The 20244-nt window shown below is 44.6% G+C and overlaps 1 protein-coding gene across 1 annotated transcript in view; it reads left to right on the top strand.

Annotated features, from left to right (window-relative positions):
* SORT1 (sortilin 1) overlaps positions 1-20244 on the top strand; it is a 243094-nt gene that overhangs the window by 195105 nt on the left and 27745 nt on the right. The window lies entirely within an intron of this gene.

The raw sequence follows: 20244 nt of genomic DNA on the forward strand, positions 1-20244 counted from the left end.
GCAAATATCGTTCCCAGTACCTTTCCTGTGACTTTACAAAAGTCCTCCGCCTTTGTTTCAAGGTCCCTGTTAAAACCCTTTCAATGGCCATTCATTTAAATGAGTGGTAAATTCTAGCTTTCCTACTGGGAGCCTGCATCAGGTTGAACACAAACTGCAGGCCATGATAAATGAAGATGTTTGGTAGAGAACACCACTCCCTTAAGCCTTCTCAGCAGAGAATTGGCAATCTTTTCTGTTTTTGACGAAGAGCAGCGCCGTAGTCCAATTCCTTTGTCCGAACTGCCAGTGATGGGTAGTAGCTGAATGATATCCACTGCCACTATCTCAGAAGATTCATTAGTTGCAGATAAATATTTTACTGGATCCCTATGAATATCTGCTTCGCCAACCCAGCAAGTAACAAAACTGTTATGCCAGAAAAAAAATTATGCATCGCCCTGGTCTTCGTCTGGTGATTCCCAAGTGACCTGGTAGGGAAATTTTGTGGGTCATCTTCAACAAGTGTCCCCTAAGTTAGTTGGGTACAATTATCTGCATAGCTATTAATAAGCATCTGCTTTAACGGTGTGAAACACGTCAGTGGTTTTATCCTTGCTGTATGGATCTATAATAATTGTTTTTCATTGGAGTGCGGCCATTCAGACTTTTTTTGTTTTAGCTAGACTCCTTAGTTTAACCTTTCTGGTGACCTTTTTTCTTGGTTGAACCATTTTGTTGCCTTTCTGACATTCCCCATTGTGGAACACTCAAATGACTTCCTGTGAAAAGTCATCTTCATGGACCCTTTGTAGACACGCTATTCTCAAATGGCCTAACTCCTGCAAAATTCAGGGGGATCTTACTTCACTAGTATTTAGAACTGTCACATGTAGGAAAGATTTACCAGCTTAGTTCCTTGCTGGGGGGGGTCCACTGCATGTGTTCCCTTAAGCCCCTCGTCTTTAGACGGGGAATTGCCTCTTTCCCCTCCCTTGCAATAGGGCTATCTCTGTCATGCCTCCCTGGATTGTCAGCAGGCAGAACACTCTAATTTCCTTCTGCAGGTTTCCTTTGATGGGAATGTAGCATGTTGTGAGAACTATGTGGGACCTGTTTACCTGGGATTACGTTCTCCCTCTCTTGCTGATTTGAAGTCTCCTGAGGAAGGTCCTTTTTGGATGCCTTTCCTTGCCTTGCCCTGCCCTTAAAGTGATTGTAAAGGTTTGTTTTTTGTTTTATAAATATGTCATATTTGTCTGCTCTGTGCAAGGGTTTGCACAGAGTGGCCCTGATCCTCCTTTTATGGGGTCCTCCTCTTCGAGTGCCCCCAAGTAGAGCCGCTTTCCATAGGGGCACTCATGCGGACGCTCTCCCGAGTCCTGCTGCTGCGTCCATTTGACACAGTGGCTCCTGCTGCTATCAATCTATCCAATGAGAACCCAAGACAGCGGCTGGAGCTGCTGGGCTCATCCTTGACGCTGAAACGATCGGGTTCATGTAGGAGGGGGGGTAGCTCTGGGGGGCTGCTGCAGCAAAGAAGGTTCTACCCCTTAATGCATAGATTGCATTAAGGGGAAAAACCTTGAGACTTTACAACTCCTTTTAATCCGATTTAATGCTTTCAATTGTACTGCGAAGACCCATGTTCCTTGGTCTGTAGCTGTATCAAGGCCTACATCCTAAATTCAAAAATAGGTGGGGCAGTTCTTTGCAGGATTCCTGTGGAGTGTCCGAACGGTGCTATAAAGAATGCATTTGATTGATAAACTTCCAGCTCCTGCCTATCCTTGTGGGGTTGATTCCCATGCACCCTACCCATTCAGTTACATGTGTTAACTGCAGAAAGAACTTCCCTAAGTGTGGGCTCCAGTTCCTCCTTTGGGGCAGCCTTCCTGACATTTTTCTCTCTAGAGTACTAAAGGTGTGGAGTCCTAATCACCCTCTTCCTGGCCTTGTGTTGGACTTATTCACTGTATCTTCCAGCAGGACATAGGACTTGCTCAATGGGTCCTAAATGTGATGTCTTTGCATATCTGCAAAAGATCATACCCCTGGAATCTATTTTCTAGAAGTGCAGCAGGCTCCTCTTAGACCTGTGATGGTGTGACATCATAGAGAAGTATCTGCCTGTATTACTCAGCATTAAGGACACAATTGATCCTGACCAAATCGGCAACTCCATTTGCAGAAAAGCCGTCCCAAACTTTCAAGGAACCATGACCGTGCTTCAGTGGCCTGCATGCACTCATTACTGTACCACTTTCCATCCCTTTGGCCAACAAACTGCCTCCTGCTACAGCCAAATATTTCACATTTTGATGCATCCAGAGCACCTGCTGCCATTTTCTGCACCCTGGTTTCTATGTTTTTGTGCATAGTTGAGTCACTTAGCCTCGTTTCCACATCGGAAGTATGGTGTTTTTAGTAAAAAAAAAAAAAAAAACTTTCCATGAAGACCACTGCTGGCCACACCTCTCCAGACAGTAGATGGGTGTACCTGGGTCCTACTGGTTTCTGCCAGTTCTGTGCTGATGGCATTGCTGGACATCATCCCTTCAACATCATCTGATGTCGAAGGGAAGCAAGCATGATGTAAACACAATACCCAAGCTCAACCCCTAGAAACGTAAAAGTGCTTGCTGAGATTCGGTCCTCTGGCTGGGGGGTCCAACTCCCCTAGTAGACATTCAAGGCAAAAATTGAAGCCGGCCACTCGATACCTCCTTATAATGTTCTTTATTGGCTACATCCTGTAAATCAGGATGTGTTAGCATTGATGTTGTTTTACATGATATAGCCAGTAAAGAACATTAGGAGTCATTAAGTAACCGGCTTCAATCTTTGCCAAGCAAGCATGTGTCTTTCATCCGCTGTACTGTATGAAGTTTCCTTGACCACTGTGTCTGCGGTCCTCGACATTGTTCGATAATTTGTGTCTTCAATGCTGAGAAATACAGGCAGATGCATGCCTATCATGCTATACCTTCAGGGAGGTGTGTAATTGGCCCTAAATTTATTCTGCAGCAGGACAACAACCCCAGACATGCAGCCATTGTCACTAATATTTTTCTTCAGCATAAACAACATGGAAGTCATGAAAGTGGTGGATTGGTCTCCACAAAGCCCTGATCTCATTATACTCTGGCATTACATGAAGAGACAGCGTGATTTGAGACAGCCTACATTCACAGAAGATCTATGGTTAGTTCTTCAAGATGTTTGCAACAACCTACCTGCCAAGTTTCATCAAAAACTATGTGCACAAGCACTGTGTGTAGCAAGCATTGATGCTGGTTTGAAGACAAATGGTAGTCGCACCAAATATTTATTTGATTTAGATTTTTCTTCTATAACATAGAGAAATTGGGACTTTTAAAGCGCACACATATACAAAATTTAGAAAAATAGAAAATATTTATTGAATTAAAAATACATATGTGAAAAAAGGAGTAAAACCAAAGTACATCAGTAACAAATAGAAGTAAATTGTCTCTCTACATGTTTCTCCGTTCACGGCTTCTTCAGGAGATTCTATTACAATAAACTCTGTGTATAGACTGATCACTATAATAGAGAAATATACAAATCAATAAACACAATTTGAGAAAAAAAGAACATACCAAAGCAAAACGGCAAACAGAAATCCGTAGAGATTTTAGTATCATAGACTGATAAACAATGAACAGTAAGCATGTTCTAACCACGGCACCAACCTTCAAAATTTCAAAAATATAGTCATCAATAGTTGAAGGGCAAGCAAGGCAATTTGGGAGCATCATAGAAGAGGGTAATAAACTGGGAAGGACAGAAAATCCATCTGAATTGAAGGTAAAGATGCAAAAAAAAACAAGGGTATAAATGAATATTTAAACATTTGGATGAAAAAGGGGGGGGGGGGGGGGGCGAAGGTTGCAAAAGCATACTCCCTAATAGCCTACCTCAATGAATTTTCCCCATTTCGTCTTTCAGGACAGCAACATAGAAACCTTGGCTCCTCCCATCTCAGGAAACACCGCTTTACATCTGGATGACTGCATATCACGCGCCTTCAGCCTCTCTTGGTGAAGCAGTAAAGCTGGAGGGGTCCGCTTTCTTCTGCCCGGGGGTGGCATAAGGCGGAGGTACATTGAGTCCGCCCTGCACTGTGTAGCCAGCGATGGAGTGCTGGGTCGTATGGCGGGTGACATCAGTTCTGGCGGGGGTCAGTACTTCCATCTAACCTGTGGCTTCCGGTTCCGGCTGCGGGGTTTGAAAGCGCGCCGTGCGTCAGGCTGGTGCTGCCTCATTTTCTGCTGTGGGGACATGGCACGGAGGCTAAGGAGACCACCGATCCTCAGCGGGAAATGTCGGAAGCGGAGGCTTCACGAACTGCTCCTCCAGCCATTCAAATGTAAGAGGAATCCTGGAGTGGTGTTCCCTTACCCCTTTCCTGTAAGCTCCACAGGTGTTTGTCTCCCTTGGTGGTGGGGGGAAGGGATGCAACTAGGGTTGGTCTTGGGAAGAGCACCCCTGGTGGCCCTCTGTGTGAAGTGCTGGTGGTCAAGATGGGCTTTCTGACTGCTCTTCTTTTTGGTCTGAATTTCAGAGCAAGTCCATGGATAAAGTCAAGTTACCCCACAATTCCAAGAAAAAATGCCCTTCATGCAGAGCCGCGATGGGGGAATCTTGGTCCAAGCCACTCTGTAGGGAGTGCATATAGGGGTTAGTGAGAGAACAGTCAGCGAAACAATGTACGTATCTAGCAGCGTCCGTCAAGGAGCTTTCTATCACTGTGCAGTCTTTTAAGACACTTTTTTGTTTAGTTTCCAGTTGCCACAGCCCCAGGTTAACCCTCCACCAGCACAGCAGAGCATGGCACCAAGCTTAATGGATGCTCCCTCTGGGAGTGAAGAAAATCCAGGAGGCTCCAGAGAGGACATTGAGGAGCAGCCAGATAGCGTTTCTTCAGATTCCCGAGGGCAATCGGAGGGAGAGGAAGTGGATGGGGAATCCACATGAGCCTCTCGCTACAAACTTTCCAGAAAGAAATTGTCGCTCCATGACCAGATGTATAAGAGCCTAGGAGAACATAAAAAGAAGGTGTTTCCGGTCCATGATGTCTTGGTCGATGCCATTAAAAAGGAGTGGCAAGACCCTGAAAGGAAACCTTTCTTTTCAAGAACCTTGAATCGAAGGTTTCCCTTTGCAGGAGGAGGCACTAGTATGGAATAAATCTCCTAAACTAGACGCAGCCTTTTCACAGGTCTCCAGGCATACTGACCTGGCCTTTGAGTACATGGGGGGCGCTCCCAGATCCCATGGACAAGAGGATGGACTCACTCTTGAAAAAATCATGGGATTCATCCCTGGGTAACCTCAAGCCCGCCATGGTGTCCAGTGGTGGCACGGAACATGGAATATTGGCTGACACAAATCAAAGCAAGAACGTCTAAAGAAACAAACCTGTTTTCTTTTCCCATGCTCCTTAAGGGGGTGGCTTATCTTGCGGACGCCTCGGCAGAATCATTACAAAAGACGTGGCAAGGAGATAGCGCATCTAAGGTCAAACTCTGGGGAATCCCTCTCACAGGGGACTTGTTGTTTGGACCTGGTTTGGAGGCCGCCTTGGATCGGACGGCCGACAAGAAAAAGGCCTTTCCTATTAAAGTCTCGCCCTCGGAGGAAGTTTGACCCCCCAAAAACTGAACAACAGAAGAAAGTTTGGGGGCAGAAGGGCAAAGGGCGTGGAGGTGCTATTTTTCGCCCTCCTGAACAGCCCAAAAAGACCAAATGAGGAACCACAGTGGGAGGAAGATTGGTGTCCTTTCTTCCACAGTGGGAAATGATCACCTCCAACCAGTTTGTATTGGGGATCATAAGAGGATACCGGTTGGAGTTTTCAAAACCTCTTTGTTGCCGAGCTGCCAAAATGCGCAGAAAGGTCATCAGCTCTTCTTTCCTCCCTACAGGAGTTGGAGGAATAAGAACAAGAAGTGGCAGTACAGTGGGCAGGGCTGCATTTTTGCCCTTTACAACTGTTTATCCTGAGGGTTTGGGACCAGTCAGGGGTCTTTGGACTCCCTGATAACGGTGTCGAGTCAAATCAAGAGATCCCTCTGATGGTGGAGAAAGGGAGCCAATCTTTCACAAGGTCTGGATTGGGTCCAACCAGTTTCCAGGACTATCACGACTGATGCGAGCGGCACAGGTTGGGGCGCACATCTAGATTCCCGGATGGTTCAGGGTACTTGGCTGAGAAAGGACAGAAAAGTTCTTGAACTGGAGGGAACTGAGAGCTGTAGCCTTGACTCTCAAAGCCTTTCAGAGGGAACTCCAGGAACAGCACGTGCGAGTCCGATCGGACAACTCCTCAGTGGTAGCCTATATCAACAGGCAGGGAGGTACCAAAAGCAGATCCCTGTGGGTTCTGGCGGAAACCATTCTCAGGTGGGCCGAAACAACAAACATTCTGTCCCTTTCGGCAGTTCATTTGAAGGGGGAACAAAACCAGGTAGCAGATTTCCTCAGCAGGAAAATGCTGAGAGAAGGCGACTGGGTTTTGAATCGGGACGTCTTCGAGGCAGTCCCTCAGAAGTGGGGGGGTGCCATGTGTGGAATGCTTCGCTTCGAGAGAAAACAGACTCATCTCTTCTCCCTGAACAGATGGGATGGGGCACTCAGAGTGGATGCACTAGCCCAGAGCTGGAGTTTCTCCAGGTGCTATGCCTCCCCCCCCCCCCCCCCCCCTCCTGTACTGATTCCAGCAGTACTGAGAAAGTTCCAGTTGGAGGGCATAACTCTCATTCTGATCGCACCACATTGGCCCAGGAGGCCGTGGTTTTCCATCTTGAAGAGCCTAGCGGTGGAACCTCCCTGGATTCTGCCAGTCCAGGAGGATCTTCTTTCTCAAGGGCCAATCTGTTGTCCTCAAGTGGAGCGGTGGAACCTTGCAGCTTGGCTACTGAGGAGGAATTGCTGAGGGGCAAGGGTTTCTCAGATTTTTTAGTAAAACCCTCCTAAGATGCAGAAAAAGGGAGACGCAAGCGAACTACCTGAAAGTGTGGAAACGTTTCAATAGCTGGTGCACAGAAAGTTCCTTTGTACGCAGCTCCGTAGCGGTATTAGAATTTCTGCAATCAGGGGCGGACAAAGGGTTAGCCCTTAGCACCCTGAAAGGACAGGTATCCGCTTTGAGTGTTTTTCTGGAAAAACAGCTAGCAACAGGTCCATGGATAGCCAGGTTTTTTTAAAGCCTTAGGCAGAGAACAGTCAGTCTCCCCCTTCCCAGTGTGGGATCTTTCTTTAGTTTTACAGGCCTTCACGGTGGAACCATTTGAGCCATTAGAGACCTGTACGTTAAAATTGATCACCCTCAAAACAGTGTTTTTGGAGGAGATCACTACTGCAAGGAGAGTGAGTGAACTCTAAGCCCTCTCTATTAGGGCACCTTTTTTCTAGGTGTTTCCGGACCGTGTGATTTTTAAAACCGATCCGGCCTTTTTGCCAAAGGTGGCCTCTAGTTTTCATAGAAGCCAAGAAATTATTTTGCCTACCTTCTGTTCGAATCCTGTGAGGGGACAGGAACATATTTTTCATAAATTGGACGTTAGAAGGTGCGTACTTCAATATTTGGATAGTACAAAACAGTTTAGGAAGTCTGATTCCTTTTTTGTGTTATTTTCAGGGGCTAAGAAAGGATTCAAAGCCTCTAGGCGTACAATAGCCAGATGGTTAAGGTTAGCCATTATTCAGGCTTACGTAGTCGGGGGGGGGGGGGGGGGGGGGGGGGGGGGTTGGAGCCCCCACAAGGTATTAAGGCAATGGCGACTTCTCAAGCCGAGTGGGCTGGTGCTTCTCCAGAGCAGATCTGTAGGGCTGCAACGTGGTCCAGTTTTGACACGTTCATGAAGCATTATAGATTGAACCTGCTGTCAGCAAAAGACCAGGCTTTTGGGAGTGAAGTACTGCAGGCAGTAGTCCCACCCTAAGGTAAGGTGCTCGCTTATCCTCTATGTTGCTGTTCTGAAAGACGAAATGGGGAAAAATGGAGTTGCTTACCGGTAACATCCTTTTCCAGGAGTCTTTCAGGACAGCACTGGTACCCACCCAAATTATTGGATACTCCTGAAGAACTCCTCGCATGAGACCGTCGGGTAAGATTAAGGTTAATATGACGTGTTCTTGTGTCTCCCCAGCTGGCCGGAGGTACTCTTGAAGAACTGAGGGGCTGGCGGGACGGTGAGGCTTAAATCTTGAAATATAAGGTGGTGTTTCCTGAGATGGGAGGAGCCAAGGTCTCTCTGTTGCTGTCCTAAAAGACTCCTGGAAAAGGATGTTACTGGTAAGTAACTCCATTTTTTGAGCCAGTCAAGATCTTGATAGCAACAGCAGGTTATATTTGCTCCATTTGCAAACAAGGGAAAGAAAATAGACTTATTGAATCCAAAAGATTCTCAAAGTATTCCAAAATTCCTTTTAAAAAACAAAAACAAAGTTGTAATAAAAGAATATATTTTTTTGAATGAAGACTAAGGTAACAAGTCCAAATTATTTTTTACCTGCTAATGTCTGAAGCCCTAGGCGGCATGCCTCCTTCCATGGACAGAACCTGAGGATTACTTCCTTATATACCCCCCTCCAGACCGTTTTGGTGCCAAAAATAGTCTGAGGACACACAATTGGCTGGATGGGACCAGAGACCAGTCGCACAGGAAATGACACTTTTTTTATCCATTCCGGCGCGCCGGAAATGACATCACGGCAGCCAAGGGTGCAAAAGAGGAAGTGGAGGATCGCATAAAGTAATCCCTCGACTTCCTCTACACAGCAAGATGGAAAAACTTATGGTTGCCAGGAGGGGGAAAAAAAAAAATCAAATAATGCGCAGATGGAACAAAAGAGCTAAACAGCCCAACCAGTTAGAATATAAATAATAAAACTGGGACCTAGGAGAAAATTAGCTGAGGTGGCGTTCACCCTAAGATAAACGCCTTGGGTGTCCATATGATGCATCTAGCCCACAGCCAAATACCTCCAACATCAAAAACCAAGATAAATATCCACGAAAAGTGAAATAAAGATTCATGGATAGAAGCAAAAAAAAATAATTTTTCTCTTTTCCTTTCCCTCTCCCTTCTCCTCCTTTTCCTTTTGTTGTTATAATCTCAATTATTAATATAAGGTGCCGTGAACAGTCAGACATAAACAATGTTCAGAGCAGATCAGTCTGTGCCAAATGCAAAGGAAATACAACTCAATTTAACAATAAAAAAAATCTACAAAAAATATTTACTAAAGACAGAGAAATATTAATTTCGCAATAAACAATGGCCGAATCCCTACAGAAAAGGCTTAAAGCTCAAAGAATCATTCAGGCCTGGCTACACAGTAGCAGATAAGATGTGTATCCATTTTGATTCTCGTTGGAGAAGTATTTTGTCTATATCCCCGCCCCTACCGCAATCTGGTATATGTTCTAATGCAAAAATTGCATCTTTGAGGCATCAAAGGCATGATATAGCCCCATGTGCCTGCTAATTGGAGTTTCCATCTTTTTTTTTTTTTTTTTTTTTTTTTATTTAGTATCTTAACATGATCTCTTATCCTGTGAAAAAAAGGGGCCTTTTGGTTTTACCCACGTAAAATGCATTACATACATACATCATGTAGTAACCTACACCAACCATTTTACAGTCGGCAAAAAAATTGAGTTTAAAAAATTGGCCATTAGGAAGAACCACCTCTGCAGTATTGGTGAGTAACTGGCAGAATTCGCATCTTCCACAGACACAGGTTCCTTTTTCGTTTAGTTTTAGTTCCAGGACAGAGATGGCTATGTACAAATTGATCTTTCAATCAATTTCAATCTTTCAAGATTTACGATAGGTAATTTGAGGATATTCCCCTACATACATTACCTGACCGCGAGATTGTGTTTCCTGCGCGATCCCATCGCGCTGGTTCTCGGCGACAGGGTACTGTGCATGTCGCGCTGGCTTGCTGTTCGGGAAAGGAATTTTTTTTTTTCCTTTCGCGATTAGCGACAGGCAGTGCTGACAGCTGTCTGGTATGAATAATGAGGGGGAACGCCGCGCCAAATTTTAAATAAAAAAACTGCGTGGGTTCCCCCTCAGGGGCATACCAGGCCCTTAGGTCTGGTATGGATTGTAAGGGGAACCCCCTACGCCGAGAAATTGGCGTGGGGGTCCCCCCAAATCCATACCAGACCCTTATCTGAGCACGCAGCCCGACCGGTAAGGAAAGGGGGTGGGGACGAGCGAGCGCCCCCTCCTGAACTGTACCATGCCGCATGCCCTCAACATGGGGGGGTGGGTGCTCTGGGGGAGGGGAAGCACCCTGCGGGCCCCCCCACCCCAAAGAACCTTGTCCCCATGTTGATGAGGACAAGGGCCTCTTCCTGACAACCCTGGCCGTTGGTTGTCGGGGTCTGCGGGCGGGGGGCTTATCGGAATCCGGGAGCCCTCTTTAATAAGGGGGCCCCCAGATCCTGGCCCCCCACCCTATGTGAATAAATATGGGGTACATCGTACCCCTACCCATTCACCTAGGGAAAAAAAGTGTCAATAAAAAAAACACATTACACAGGTTTAAAAGTAATTTTTTAGGCAGCTCCGGGTCTTCTACCGACTTTGGGGGTCTTCTTCCGACTTCTTCTCCTGGTGTTCGGCCTCTTCTGCCGGATTCCCCAGCTATCTTCCAGCTCTTTTGCTAGCGGGGGCCCGGTCTGCTGCTGCTGTCCGGTTCTTCTCCAGTATCTTCTGCCGTACTCCCCCGCTATCTTCTTCCAGCTCTTTTGCTAGCGCAAAAGAGCTGGACAGCTTCTGCGCTGTCTTGTCCCCTCTTCTCTTCTTCCGATGTTGACACGACGCTCTCCTGCTGGAATGCTGTGTGCGAGCTGCGCAGCCATTTATATAGGCGGTGACCCTGCCCCCTTGTGACGTCAGTCCCAGCATGCGCAGGGACTCTGGGGTCACACCCTCTTATGACGCCAGAGTCCCTGCGCATGCTGGGGCTGTGACGTCACAAGGGGGCGGGGTCCCCGCCTATATAAATGGCTGTGCGGCTCGCACACAGCATTCCAGCAGGAGAGAGCGTCGTGTCAACATCGGAAGAAGAGAAGAGGGGACAAGACAGCGCAGAAGACCGGGCCCCCGCTAGCAAAAGAGCTGGAAGAAGATAGCTGGGGAATCCGGCAGAAGAGGCCGAACACTGGGAGAAGAAGTCGGAAGACCCCCCCGAAGTCGGAAGAAGACCCCTGAGCTGCCTAATAAATTACTTTTAAAACCTGTGTAGTGTGTGTTTGTTTTTTTTTTTTTTGTTTTATTTTTACACTTTTTTTTTTTTTTTTTTTTTTCCTAGGTGAATGGGTAGGGGTACGATGTAGTATCTTACAATCCATACCAGACCTAAGAGCCTGGTATGCCCCTGAGGGGGAACCCATGCCGTTTTTTTCATTTAAAATTTGGTGCGGCGTTCCCCCTCATTATTCATACCAGACAGCTGTCAGCATTGCCTGTCGCTCATCGCGAAAGGAAAAAAAAAGTTTTCCTTTCCCGATCAGCGAGCCAGCTCGGCGCTGGCTCCCGCGACAGGGCTCGCAGGTGTCAAATCTCACCGATTAAATGCGGCGAGATTGACACAATATCGTGGTCACCTACTGTATTTTGACAAAATTTGATCCGTAGCAAGTAAATGCCAATATTTTAGAACCATTCCACAAATGTTTATGTTCCCCAGCAAATCTGTTAATAAGACATACAGGTTGTCCACTCTTAGATTTTTTTTTTTTTTTTTTGAGTTGATTAGGCTTTTTTGATCCTTTTGTTTAACTCTCCGATAGGATTTTTTTTAGGCAAGTCTTGGTATATCCTCTATTTAGAAGACGAATTTGAAGTGCCTTGGCCTCCCACTCATAGTCCCCATCCACACTACAGTTTCTCCTTAGTTGCAAATACTGACCGTATGGATTCTGGATTCAAGAGTCAGGATGCGAACTGGTGGTGTGTAAAATGGTATTGCCGGCTAGTGGTTTCCAATAGAGGGATGAACGAAGAGTACCATCTTGGTTTGTAAAAATTGTGATATCCAGAAAATCAATAGACTTTTGGTCACAAGATGAGATAAATTTCAAGTTGTAAGTATTTGATTCCAACTTCTTTAGGAAATGCATTAGTTCATCCCTCGTTCCTAGCCAGATGACAAAAATGTCATCTATGAATCTTCTCCACAAAAACACCCTCTTCTCCACAACAACAAAATCAGCAGAGAATTAATCCGAGGAAAAGATCTCGCGCTCCCACCCCCCTAGGTACAGGTTGGCATACGATGGGGCACATTTGGTCCCCATCGAAACCCCCTGCACCTGGAGATAGTGGGAGCGGTCAAAGACAAAGATATTGTTGGAGAGAAAAATGTGTTGGAGAGAAAAATTAATGTGTCACTGTATAGTATTCAAAATTTTGGCACCGTTATAATCCCCTTACTCTCTCCTTACTATTGTTACAAAACTAATTTGGGATGAGGTGCCGTATTTTATTGAGGACTATCTAGCCAAACCCCCCATCTTTTCATCTTTTTATAGTTGTTTAAATCCATCACAACTATGTTGCTTCCCTTATCAGAAGGCTTAATGATCAACTGTTCATTATTCCTTGGAGACATTAAAGCTTGACTTTGGACAGAATCAAGGTTAGAATCAGCCTTAGATCGTTTCCACTTAGTGCTTAAGATTTCTTTAGTTACTCGCTGGGTGAAAGCCCAAATGTTTGGATTCCCCTGCAAGATGGGGAAGCAACACGATTTGGGTTTATATAAAGATGGCGGAGGAAAAAAATCTGTCGGACTGAGAGTCGATGGACAACAAGGAATCAGGACCTGGGTCCTCAAAGAAATCATCCAGAGGATTGCTCTCCTCCCATAATGCCATAAATTCATTTATGGCTCAAATTTCATTAATAGATCTAAAAGATAAAACAATTTGTCACCAATCGATGAATCGGTCGGTTTGCAAAAAACTTTTGTCAAGAAGCGGCGCTCCTGTCAACTGCAGATTGTTAACAAATAAGCATGAAATAAAGTATACGTGCAACAAACATTTAAATACTATACATATCTATAGCAGGTAGATAAACCTATAGATGGGGAAAAAAAAAAAGTCCTTGGTGTCCTTGCCGTTTGACCTCACGGCGATCGAATTATAACAGGCTTTCAAGGGAGGTAACGGAGTTGACAGGATGATGAAGTGCAGAGCGGTGGGTGGATCCAGCTGGTCTAGACGTTCTCCCGCAGCACGTTAAACACTCGTGTGTCTGTATGAGGACTTGTTGCTACAATCTGGCATACTGACATCTAACTTCCTGATCAACCGTGACACTCGGCTGTTTTATGGATGTGAAAAAACTTGTTATCACATGAATTTTACATTGGATGATATTGAATAAAGCTTTCAAAGTCAGAACTGCTCTATGTGGAGTTTATTTTTCTCCATATATGCCTGGATTCTTTGAGCCATAGAGATCCAGACCATACAGGGTAGCGGGACATCGTAGATGTGACATGAGGCTTGTTATATCCAACATTGTGGTGAGTTTGAACCCCAGAGGGGCGTGTGGAGGATTTGCAGTGATTTGTGCACTATCCAGCATGGTTCCCTGTTTCCACTGAACGAATCACACCAAGGACTTTTTTTTTTTTTTTTTTCATCTATAGGATTATCCGCCTGCTATAGATATGTATAGTATTTAAATGTTTGTTGCATGTATACTTTATTTCATGCTTATTTGTCAACAAATCTGCAGTTGACCGGAGCGCCGCTTCTTGACAAGTTTTTTGCAAACCGATTGATTCATCGATCGGTGACAAATTGTTTTATCTTTTATATCCATTTTGAATTTTTTCTTAAGTGGCTGCAATTTTATACACTGCCTCCTTTAGAGGATTGTCTTTCTTATTGGTTATCCGTAGCGCTGAGTGGGGAGGAATTCGGGAGTAGATCATTTTTTTCTCCCTTTGTGTTTGTATAGATTTCATTAACCACTTCAGCCCCAGAAGAATTTACCCCCTTCCTGACCAGAGCACTTTTTACAATTTGGCACTGCGTCGCTTTAACTGCTAATTGCGCGGTCATGCAATGCTGTACCCAAACGAAATGTGCGTCCTTTTCTTCCCACAAATAGAGCTTTCTTTTGATGGTAATTGATCACCTCTGCCGTTTTTATTTTTTGCGCTATAAACGGAAAAAGACCGAAAATTTTGAAAAAAAAATGATTAAAAAAATCCAATAAACTCAATTTTAGTCATACATTTAGGCCAAAATGTATTCGGCCACATGTCTTTGGTAAAAAAAATGTCAATAAGTGTATATTTATTGGTTTGCGCAAAAGTTATAGCATCTACAAACTAGGGTACATTTTCTGGAATTTACACAGCTTTTAGTTTGACTGCCTATGTCATTTCTTGAGGTGCTAAAATGGCAGGGCAGTACAAAACCCCCCCAAATGACCCCATTTTGGAAAGTAGACACCCCAAGGAAATTGTTGAGAGGCATGTTGAGCCCATTGAATATTTTATTTTTTTTGTCCCAAGTGATTGAATAATTACAAAAAAAAGAAAATTTACAAAAAGTTGTCACTAAATGATATATTGCTCACACAGGCCATGGGCATATATGGAATTGCACCCCAAAATACATTTGTCTGCTTCTCCTGAGTATGGGGATACCACGTGTGGGACTTTTTGGGAGCCTAGCCGCGTACGGGGCCCCGAAAACCAAGCACCGCCTTCAGGATTTCTAAGGGCGTAAATTTTTGATTTCACTCCTCACTACCTATCAGTTTCGAAGGCCATAAAATGCCAAGATAGCACAAAACCCCCCAAAATGACCCCATTTTGTTACGTAGACACCCCAAGCTATTTGCTGAGAGGCATGGTGAGTATTTTGCAGGTCTCATTTGTTTTTGAAAATGAAGAAAGACAAGAAAAATGTATTTTTTTTTTCTTTTCAATTTTCAAAAGTTTGTGACCAAAAGTGAGGTCTGCAAAATACTCACTATACCTCTCAGCAAATAGCTTGGGGTGTCTATTTTCCAAAATGCGGTCATTGGGGGAGGGGGTTGTGCCATCTGGGCATTCCATGGCCTCCGAAACTGTGATAGGCAGTGAAGAGTGAAATCAAAAATTTACGCCCTTAGAAAGCCTGAAGGCGGTGCTTGGTTTTCGGGGTCCCGTATGCGGCTAGGCTCCCAAAAAGTCTATATATATATGCGCAGCGCTGAACCATAACCAAAAACATGTGAATACCAAAAATATCACATAAGTGAAACTATGCCTAGTATAGTAACTGGAAATGAAGTGAATCAACACATATAGTATAGTAACTAACAATAAAGTGAATCAACACAGAAACCACTGAAATGAGCATAAATGTCTATAATGTCATATGCTAAACTCTGTGACCAGAGTCCATAAAGATGAAAGGAGTCTTCTCAGACAGTGGGGGTGCTTAAACATAGGATGTTGGCTCGAAACTGAACTGCACAGCAACCACAGGTAATGCGTCATGAACATCTGAAGCTGGACACTCTTACCAGATGTTGTGGGACATATCTGCCATATAGCAGTACGTCTGTCAGAGCCTGAGGAGATAGCCTCCCGTGGAATCCGCCAAGTTGTTATCCCTTCGATTCCGATCTCGGATAGGCAGGGTTGTCCCTTGGGTCACGGTCACCGATAGCCAGGATCGTCACGGATGGCGACTGTCCCCTCGCTCACACGCTCTCCAGCTCCAGGCGGGTTCAAAAGGTCAGAGGCAGTCAAATAGATGAAATCATGGAGAAAAAAGAAAAAAAGGGGCTCCACATGGCGTAGGTCAAAAAATAAAAGGATTTTATTGGATAAAAAAAACCTTACAAGATAAAAAAGTGATCACTGAATAAAACAATGGCAACGTGGGAAGCACACGTTGGGGCACATGTCTTTGGTTATGGTTTAACGCTGCACTTATTTTATATATATATATCTGATGTGACTTGGTTTGTTTGTGTGTTAGCTGCTACTAACACACAATATTGTTTACACATATTTATTTTCGGGCCAGCGCAGCTTCCCTTTTATATCCCAAAAAGTCCTAAACATGTGGTATCCCCATACTCAGGAGAAGCAACAGAATGTATTTTGGGGTGTAATTTCACATATTCCCATGGCATGTTTGAGCAATATATCATTTAGTGACAACTTTGTGCAAAAAAAAAAAAATTTGTCTTTTTCCCGCAACTTGTGTCACAATATAAAATATTCCATGGACTCGACATGCCTCTCAGCAAATAGCTTGGGGTGTCTAATTTCCAAAATGGGGTCATTTGGGGGGGGGGGGGGGGTTGAACTGTCCTAGCATTTTATGCACAACATTTAGAAGCTTATGTCACACATCACCCACTCTTCTAACCACTTGAAGACAAAGCCCTTTCTGACACTTTTTGTTTACATGAAGAAAAAAATTTTTTTTGCAAGAAAATTACTTTGAACCCCCAAACATTATATATTTTTTTTAAAGCAAATGCCCTACAGATTAAAATGGTGGGTGTTTCATTTTTTTTTTTTTTTTTCACACAGTATTTGCGCAGCGATTTTTCAAACGCATTTTTTGGGGAAAAAACACACTTTTTAAAATTTTTAATGCACTAAAACACACTATATTGCCCAAATGTTTGATGCAATAAAAAAGATGATCTTAGGCCGAGTACATGGATACCAAACATGACATGCTTTAAAATTGCGCACAAACGTGCAGTGGCGACAAACTAAATACATTTTTAACCACTTCAATACCAGGCACTTAGTCACCTTCCCGCCCAGACCAATTTTCAGCTTTCAGCGCTGTCGCAATTTGAATGACGATTGCGCGGTCATGCTACACTGTACCCAAACAAATTTTTTATCATTTTGTTCCCACAAATAGAGCTTTCTTTTGGTGGTATTTGATCACCTCTGCGGTTTTTATTTTTTGCGCAACAAATAAAAAAAGACCAAAAATTTTGAAAAAAAACAAGTTTTTCTTTGTTTCTGTTAAAACGTTTTGTAAATAAGTACGTTTTCTTCTTCAATGACGGGCACTGATATGGCTGCACTGATGGGCACTGATACGGCGGCACTGATGGGCACCGATGAGCACTAATAGGTGGCACTGATAGGTGGCACTGGTATGCGGCACTGATGGGCACTCATAGGTGGCACGGATTGGGCACTCGTAGGTGGCATTGATGGTTACTTATGGGTGGCACTGATAGTTGGCACGGATGGGCACTGATGGGCATGGATGGGCACTGACAGGTGGCATGAATGGACACTGATGGGTGGCACTGATGGCACTGCTTGTTTGCAGTGATGCCCCTAAGGGTGGCATTGCTGGGCATCACTGCAACATAATGGTGCCAATCAACGGCTCAACGGCTCTTCCTATTGACAGCGTGATCAGCCGTGATTGGACATGGCTGATCACGTGGTAAAGCGCCTCCGCCGGAAGCCTCTTTACCAAGGTCGGTGTAGCGGTGTGTCAGACTGACACACCGCTCCACCGATCGCCGCAATGCGCGCCCCCGGGGGCGCGCTGCGGCATGTTATCCTGCTGGACGTCATATGACGTCCAGTCAGGATAACAGAACCACTTCCCGGACGTCAATCCGCCATAGGGCGGGCGGGAAGTGGTTAAAAGCCTTTAAAAGCCTTTATAGGTTACCACTTTAGATTTACAGAGGAGGTCTACTGCTAAAATTACTGCCCTCGATTTGACCTTCGCGGTGATACCTCACATGCATGGTGCAATTGCTGTTTACATTTGACGCCAGACCGACGCTTGCGTTCGCCTTTGCGCGAGAGCAGGGGGGGGCAGGGGTGCTTTTTTTTTTTTTTTCTTTATAATTTTTTTGCTTTTATCTTATTTTTAAACTGTTCCTTTCATTTTTATTTTTTTAATCACTTTTGTTATCTCAGGGAATGTAAATATGCCCTATGATAGCAATAGGTAGTGACAGGTACTCCTTTTTTTTTTAAAAAAATTGGGGTCTATTAGACCCTAGATCTCTCCTCTGCCCTCAAAGCATCTGACCACACCAAGATCGGTGTGATAAAATGCTTTCCCAATTTCCCAATGGCGCTGTTTACATCCGGCAAAATATAAGTCATGAAATGCTCGTAGCTTCCGGTTTCTTAGGCCATAGAGATGTTTGGAGCTATTCTGTTCTCTGATCAGCTCTATGGTCAGCTGGCTAAATCACCGACTGCATTCTCAGGTTCCCTGTTGGGACAGGAGAGCCAGAGAAAAACAGACGGTGGGGAAGGGAATGACCCCCCCCTCCCACTGCTTGTAAAAGCAGTCTAGAGGCTAATTAGCCGCTAGGATTGCTTTTACATGAAAGCCTGGCTGAAAAGAATGATACCAAGATGATACCTAAACCTGCAGGCATCATTCTGGTATAACCACTCAAAGTCCAGCAACATACCAGTACGTTGCTGGTCCTTGTTGGGCATATATTGTAAACTTTTTTTTCATGCAGCCTGTGGGCTGAACGAAAAAAAGATATTGATCGGTGGGTATGCCCACCATTAGAATACCTCCCTTCATCCACCCACTTCTAATGATGGGCATACATGCACTGTTTATATATGCCGAAGCATGGGGGCATCCTCCCGCAAAAGGCAGGAGCAAATTGCTCCTCCACCCACTGCTGCCCCCACGCTTCGGCATATATGCTGAAGTATGTAACTGTGGTGGTGAAATCACCTCCGACAGCGCTTGAGTCACGGCTTTATGTATCGTGGGAGCAAACGCTGTTGCTGTCAAGATAAATAAATCCGCGCTGCAGCTGAATGGCGTACTTGAAAACAAAAAAATGGTTAAAACACAGTAAACTATAAAAAAAAATTACATACCTGAAAAGCAAACATGATAAAACATAACAATAAAACATTGCAGAATAGAATACAGTAAAAAAGAGCAGAACAATAGAGAGAAAATAGAGAGAGAACAATAAAACGACAACTATTTTTGTTTTTTTTATTTTATATATTTTTTTTTTTTCTTTTTTTTTTTTTTTTTTATAACTAACTTTTAAAACTGTAACGGTTCCAGGTTTGGGTCTCTCAAAATGCGTTGGCATCTTGGGAGACCCTGTGAAAGTGTGTCCTAGTCTGTGCAATGCTGTACCCTAAGCTAAAACTCAACTAGTGTATGGTAGCGCTCAAAACATTCACCAATGCAAAGACCAGGATTGCCAGGACAGGAGGGACAATAATACCGGGTGTCACGCCTAAATCCGCGCTTTCTGCAGACACGACATTTTCTTTAGGGGGCTCGTTGGGTAGGGGTACTCTGGAAGACGTAAGGAAAATGCCTCTCATGCAGCTGGCTTACTGCATTTGGTTGGGGAAGGTGAGGTGGAGCACCGTCTGGATACAGAAGGGCTCTGACGATCTCTTCCTGGAATTTAAGAATCCAGTCCGTCCTGAAGCTCTGTATAGCACATGAGTGTTCAGCAAAGCCAATTGAAATAAGTATACAGACACTTTTTTTGTACCAGCGTCTGGGTTTCTCCACAACACCAGTCGCCGTAGTAATTTGGACCGTCGTGTCTGCATGAAGGGAGGTAAGAACGAAAACATTCTTATTGTCCCTCCACTTCATAGCGAGCAAATTATTAAACTGCAAGCAGGCTCTCTCCCCCAGCCTAAGACTGGAATCTATAAGCCGCTGGGGAAAGCCCCGGCGATTAGGTTGCACGGTGCCACATGCTCCAATTTGATGATCAAAAAGGTGACTAAAAAGTGGCACGCTCGTGTAATAATTGTCCACATATAAATGGTACCCCTTTCTGAATAAGGGTGACACCAAGTCCCACACTATCTTGCCAGCGCTTCCTATGTAGTCAGGGCAGTTTGTCGGCTCTACGTGACTATCTTTGCCCTCGTAAACCATAAAACTACATGTATAGCCTGTGGCCCTGTCACAGAGCTCATACATCTTGACCCCGTATCTGGCACGCTTGCTGGGAAGGTACTGTTTGAATGACAAGCGGCCAGAAAATTTAATTAGGGACTCATCAACGCAGACAACTTGATGGGGAGTAAACAAGTCTGCAAAACGCTGGTTGAAGTGGTTTACGAGGGGCTGAGTTTTGTTGAGCCGATCGTATTCAGGGTCTCCACGAGGACGACAGAGTTCATTGTCGTTGAAGTGCATGAACCGCAAAATCTGCTCGTATCGTGCCCTGG

Source organism: Aquarana catesbeiana, linkage group LG02 (genome assembly GCF_042186555.1).
Source record: "Aquarana catesbeiana isolate 2022-GZ linkage group LG02, ASM4218655v1, whole genome shotgun sequence".
NCBI classification, from domain to species: domain Eukaryota; kingdom Metazoa; phylum Chordata; class Amphibia; order Anura; family Ranidae; genus Aquarana; species Aquarana catesbeiana.